The following is a 6901-nucleotide window of genomic DNA, read 5'->3' on the forward strand; positions in this document are numbered from 1 at the left end:
AGTTGTGGACCGAAGGATACGAAGAGAATTCCTACGTCGAAAGAAGCTTGGAGAAGATGTACCTGGCTATATTAATCTGAACATCCTAGACTAGTTTATCTTTCTTTGTAATATTGTCCACATTTTCTTTTGTAATCTACTTACTATGTCTACTTTTAGTGATTAATCTTATTATCTGTAAGTTTTAGACATGTATTGAACATCTTGTAATATTTCCATTGAATATAATATAAGTGTTTTGTGCTTCACTGAAAAAGATCCCTGAAAAAAGTAATAGGGACACAAGTCTATGAGTTCTAGTGTTACTTTTCACATTCATTGACAATCTATAAGTCAGTGAATAAGCTTTATGTTTCAGTTTCTATTCTTGTAACTTTTCTTAAATGTAACTTAAGAAAATTCTTCAAGTAAAGACTGACTCACTGAAAAAGATCCTAAAATAGTTAAAAGGGACATGTACTTTATATGTTACTTTTCCTTACTATTAATTGATAAGACAACTTTCTTTATGTTGTCTTGTTATCATCAAATAGGGGGAGATTGTTGATCCTCTCTCTCGTTTGATTTGATGATAATCCCTTGTACCCTATGCGAAGTATTTATGTTTCTATTTTTCAATTCCAACGATCATCACTGAGTCTGTTTAGTGATCGATGAATAACTTGTATTGTAAATCCAATCAGCGACATCGATACTTCAAGAAGACAACACTCACACCAAAGAACCTTCAAAGAAAGTCGAAGACTGAAACTGAAGATTAGAGACTGACGAGTACGTGATCAGAAGCGGTGTTCAGTGATTACAAGCTTGTCTACATATGTGTGAAGACTGTCAAAACCTCAATGAATGCTGAAGAGACCTTTAGGTTATTCCAGCATTCAGCGATCAAAAGAAGCTTGTCGAGCACGATTATTGTTGTCTTGTCCTTATACACACAAAAGAAAAGCCCATACCCTTTCTAAACGTTAGTACGATACGGAGCCGATTAGTTGACTCTATTATCCATCAACTGTATGAAAGGATGTCTACTCATGAATAAGCTTTTGTACTATTCACTGTAGCAAATAACAAGCCTTCCCCTTAAGGCTTGACATGTGTTCTAACTTTACCACGTTGTATTAAATGTGCATTTAATGCAACGGGTATAAATAGATGTATTCTATATCCATGCAAAAATACTCTTAACCTTACTATGAGCTTTCTTACGCTTAAGTAAAAGAACATACACATCTAAGAACAAATACGCTCATCTTCAAGAGCAAGTTAGGATCTATTTTATTGTATTCTAAACGAGTTCTCTCCCAGATAGAACTTACCTTCTTCTATTTTTTTAACAACAAATTTTTTCTTATTTGCTAAGATTTAGTGTGTAAACTTTAGATTGTTTAGATAGGTTTTTCTTACCTTATCTTTCCGCAAATAATCTTGTAAAATCTGTATTGATCTTCTCTTGTCAATATATATTTTAAATTTGAAAATTCTGTGTTTGTATTCATCCCTCCCTCATACGAACTGTTGTACACATCTTGTAGACCCTAACAGGACTAACAATAACCATAAAATAGATTGACCTGCAGTGCAGCCCCAAAATTGTTTATCATACTTGCAATTTATCTCATTTTAGATTATCCCCCACACATCTCCCAGCAAACAATAAAGAACAACGAACAAGAAAAGTATTCCCATCCTCATGACTGAATAACCCTTAATTGCACCTAAAATCCTACTATACATGGTGTGGGTCACATAACCCACAAAATTCTACACTTCAATGTACATGATTAGCAAAAGACATTGGAGTTGATCATAGGTGGTTAAAGATAAGCAGATATAGTATACAAATTCACATGGGATGACACTAAGGGGTTGTTTATTAAACATTTACAGCCTCTAACCGGGTAATTAAACACATATTGTCTCTTACTGAGTAAGAGACGTTTACCCATTCTGAGATGATGGTATTTACCAACAAATTTATCATGCTATTTTGCTAACTGAAAATCTTACCCGGTAAGTAGGGGTGGTGATTCTTACCTTGTTAATTTATTGAGTAAAATACATTTATACTATGTTATTTTGATGACCGATAATCTTACCCTGCAAATGCATTCATAAGTACGAAACATATATGTATATTTCATCACAAAAGAATAGATAATTGTGCCTTGGATAACCATTTGAAAAAAGGATGTGCCTAAGAGTTTGCGGATCAACACCAACTCCCAACTCTCAGGCTTATTTACACGTTATAGCATGCATGTAAGGTTGTCCGCTATGTGTTAATCCAATCAAATCAACAAAGCCATTACTATAAGAATTCCAATTTACAAAAATGACCATGAAATAACAACTCCAAGACTTACACTGCAAATAGTTGGTTCAAATGAAGATCGATAGAACTCAAATTCGACCCAAAAAGGTTGGATTGAGCGAATCAAAGCCTATTTCTTATGTCCAGTTGAAATGGTAAAGAGGTGAACCTGATTGAAATTACTGGGGATTTTGTAGATGATTAAATTGAAAGCGTTGGCGATTATAGAAGACAAGAAGAATAGAACTAAAGATACCACATGTTTTCTTTTGAAAAGCAAAAGACACGAATACTAACAAGGAACTAACTTGCTCATCCATGTCGGGGAACAACGCAATGAGACGATCAAGTGCAAAAAACCAGAACGATGACATCACTGACAAATATTGAACAGGTGATGTAGAAGAGCAACAAATTCTTTTAGAGGTTTTCACCTCCCTCCTCCCCGTGCCCTCTCCCTCGTCTTCGACCTGTAACAGTATTAGCATGTACAGACAGGGTGGCACTCAAACTAACGGTGTGGCCATCACCTCAGACCCGACTTTGGCCTCGACCTCTACCCATTGGTGGAACCATATTGTTGGCACCTTCTCCCACATGTTCGGTCCTCCTGGATCCTCTAGACTCCATACTGATACAATAAGGCACTGCTTATTTCTATAACAATTCATATCCGACCCCAAAAATATTATCACATCTCATAACCCAAACCCCAAATAAATTATGGATACAACATGTAAATAAGCGACATGATAATATAAATAAAATGAGTCATTACATAATTTTACGATGCACGCTCTCAAATGAGGTACAAGATAAAACACCATTAAACTTAAAATAGAAAACTAGTGTTGCTCATATTCAAATGATAAAGGAAGAAATCTATAGACATCATCTTCCATCATGCATCACTACTTGTCATGCTCATCCTCATCATCGTCCTCATTACCCTGGTGCCCCTGAAACATCTGCTCCTTAACTCGATAATAATGGACGTTGAGCCACTGTTGATACGGCTAGATTGGGTTGAAGAAATAAGCAAAATCAAAGTAGGGTCCCTGCTAGAACCAACCAATCCACTGTTTGACAAATGATCTTGTCGCAATGTATGTGTCCTATATAACCTCCCTCAAGTACCAGAACCAATCAAAGACCCTAGTCCAAAATGACCTTGTCGTAATGCGTAGCTTTCATTTGGCCATCCGATATGCCACAACTACCATGAAGTTGCGAAACTGCAGCTCTTCTATATAATGATTATAATTATGAATCATGGTTATAGGGACTGAAATGCTCTCCATTATATGTACGACTGGCTGGTCTACAGCCTCGTACTCTATACCAGCATCTATCTGCTTCTCTAGAGTCTGCCTCTCTGAGCTACACTCTGAGCACATCATATCCACCATTTTCCTTCACAAGCAGGTAAATTGAGTTATCAGTTAGATCAAGACTTAATGTAAGGCAAGGTAAAGCTAGCATATAAACAATCATACATTTCTACTCCTCATCTTAACATAACCTCTATCTCCTCATCACCAACACACTGCCCAGTTTAAGCTTAGGTTAATAACTTAACCTAATTCTCTTAAACTACAAATCTGATACCAACTCGTAACACCTTCATTTGCACCCATGAGTAATGTCACATCATTCATCCCAAATATGACCTTACGTCGTTGATAGGTGTTAATTTATTGACTTTATTACATCATTTTCTTAATCATTTTTATTTGTTTTATTTGCCCATTAGTGTCTAAATTAAGTCCTTTTGTTTCATTTTATGTAATATCTCATTTTATATATATTAGTGGTAATATATCATAATCTTATATATTTTGTCAAATTATGCAGATTTTTAAGGTTTCTGGTTAGTCCTGTAGTAGTCCTACATGAGTATTTTGTTAGAGTGGTGTTGCAGAAGTACTATAGGAGCAAGCAGTGGGCCAAACCTTTTTATTTTGGGCCGAAACCTCGGGCTGACAAGATGAAGCTACTGATTTGAGGTTTGGGCTTTAGGCTAGCTTATTTTATAAGCCTTCTTTTGTGCTTTTAACCTATCTTCTAGTTTAAGACTTAATCACCTTATAAATAGGAGTTGTTTCTTTGCATATATCACTACTTTAACCTTTGGGTTTAATATTTCTTCTCTAGTATTTTAGCTTTCGGCTTCTTTGCTTCCAAGAACCGAAATTGTTAAGTAGTTATTTTGTCTCAAGCATCAATCTAAGTTCAAGTATTCAAGTTCCATCTCTTTCTTTTCTTACTTGCAATTTTCAAAAGCTTTTTAATTTTAGTTGCAAAGTGGAATTAATCGATTATTGTTGCAATATATTGGATTACATCATTTGTAGCTCATGATTAATTTCTTTAGACAAAAATCTGTTTTTCAAGTGTTTCTAAGTATTCACTCACTTTTAGTGACGAAACTTGTTTTGCAAGTTTCATGACTTAAAATGCAAGTTTCTTTAAATTATTCTTTGCAAGTCTTTACTTTTACTTTATGTCATTTACATTTCTTTGCATTTTACTTTAAAGCAATTTACTTTTCAGTATTTTAATTTTCAGTATTTTATTTTCACAATTTGCTTTTCCGTACTTTACTTTTCTGCAATTTACATTTCAGCAATTTAACTTCTGTCATTTATATTTCTGCACTTCAATTTTCAGTACTTTAAATTGCAGTCTTTTACATTCTTGCAATTTAATTTCTGCAATTTACTTTCTCACATCAGTTATTTTTCAGTCTTTACATCTTTGACGAGAAGAAACCTAGCAATGATGGGCGACGCCTTAGCCCGGGGTGTAAGGAAAACCTTATACCAAAGCCGATGTGAAAGAATAGAGATGTCTTATTAGCATTATTGTCTAACTATTTTTTTCAGGTGATTAATATTTCATTGAAGATTATATTGAATTAATTGACAACTAATTTTATATATAAAATTGCATTAATTTTCAGAGTTAAGATAAATAAGAAAACATGAGTTAATAGGAGAAACTATAAAGAGTTTTAGTATCTGACAAGTACTATACTCCTACGTTGTAGGATGGTAATATTGTACTGTGCTAGGATTTATGAATTTTAACATAAATGATATCGTATAGATAGCACGTTGGTCTGTGTGTACTCTTGAGAGACCATCTGATCCGATAGTTGATACCGTGACAATTTTATAACATCATCCCATGGTATTATAAAACTGTGACAGGAGTGTTATCTCATCTTTCTACTGGATCACCTGTTTTGTGTCTTAATCAACTTTTGCACCTTATGATTCTTTTTACGATTGATATTTTCTTAGTTGATAATCAAACCACCCAATTTTAAATAAAACAAATCTCTCGAATTCGTCATCTGAAATTAGTTTTCAAAAGAGTGTACTTTTGAAGAACTTTACAAAACTTTCTCTATGGGAACGATAGATGGTACATATACCATTATTACTTGTTACAAGATGATAGTAGTTCAAGGTGTATACTTGTACTGAGTTTTATTTTTGTGTTGAAATATGAGGTTGCATAAACTCCAAATGCGTAACAGAAATAAGTTCAATAACCAACAAATACATAGAAAGGATTATAACATAAAGGAACCTAACTATGCCTTGCCTTTCCCGTTTCCAAAACTTGAACCATCGACTCCTCAGATGCATACTAATTGTAAGCTAAAAAGCTAATTGAGTTCATGGCTTACGTGCACATAAATACACACTTCATATCATGCATAAACAAATAACACCAATATATAGTATGTATGTTACCATAAAAGCAAGTAACACCATTTAGTTCCCTTGAATTACCTTACCGAATAGGTCCATTCTGTCACTGGCATTCCCTGAGTTGTGTGGTTGGCCCCGTCCGACACCCATTTCAAGGTTGTGCCACCCTAAATGTGACATATCGAGCCTGACCCTCATATCACAATTATCAACAGATAATATATCACATGAAAAGACTCTACAATGGCATAATGTCACTGACATTCCTTGGGTTGCACGGCTCACACCTGTCCGGCACCCATTTCAAGGTCATGCGACATGAAAACCTACTCCAAAATAGCATGCTAAAAGTATTTAAAAGTCCATAAACAAATAACATGCATTTCCACACAACAGACATATGCATGTAAACAAACACGGGTGTAAACATACACCCGTAAACATGTACATAAAAATATGCCATTATTGACCATATATGTAGCTCCAAATAAATATCATGTCAAAATAGTTTTATTTACATATATATACATCTCAGAAAGTCTCATTAAGGCTCACCCAAAAAGATGTATGTCCAAGCAATAAATCCCGCTTAGTAATCTACACGACGACATACACCAAAATATTCCATCAACGGCCCGATTTGTCAAAAAGTCAACCCTTTGTCAACCCCAAGCACTCGACTCACCGACATCTCAAAATATCTCTTTAATCCCTCCATAATTTTATAAGCCCCGTCTTCCCATCTCCTATTTTTGAGAAGTCCCAAATATCATTCGATTCTCTTACAACCTTTTAATCACAATTACTTTCATATAATTAGAAACACTTTTTAAGAAAAAGAAATATATAAAAAACAAAAATGTAACGT

This window comes from Cynara cardunculus (genome assembly GCF_001531365.2).
Source record: "Cynara cardunculus var. scolymus isolate 2C chromosome LG 2, CcrdV1, whole genome shotgun sequence".
NCBI classification, from domain to species: domain Eukaryota; kingdom Viridiplantae; phylum Streptophyta; class Magnoliopsida; order Asterales; family Asteraceae; genus Cynara; species Cynara cardunculus.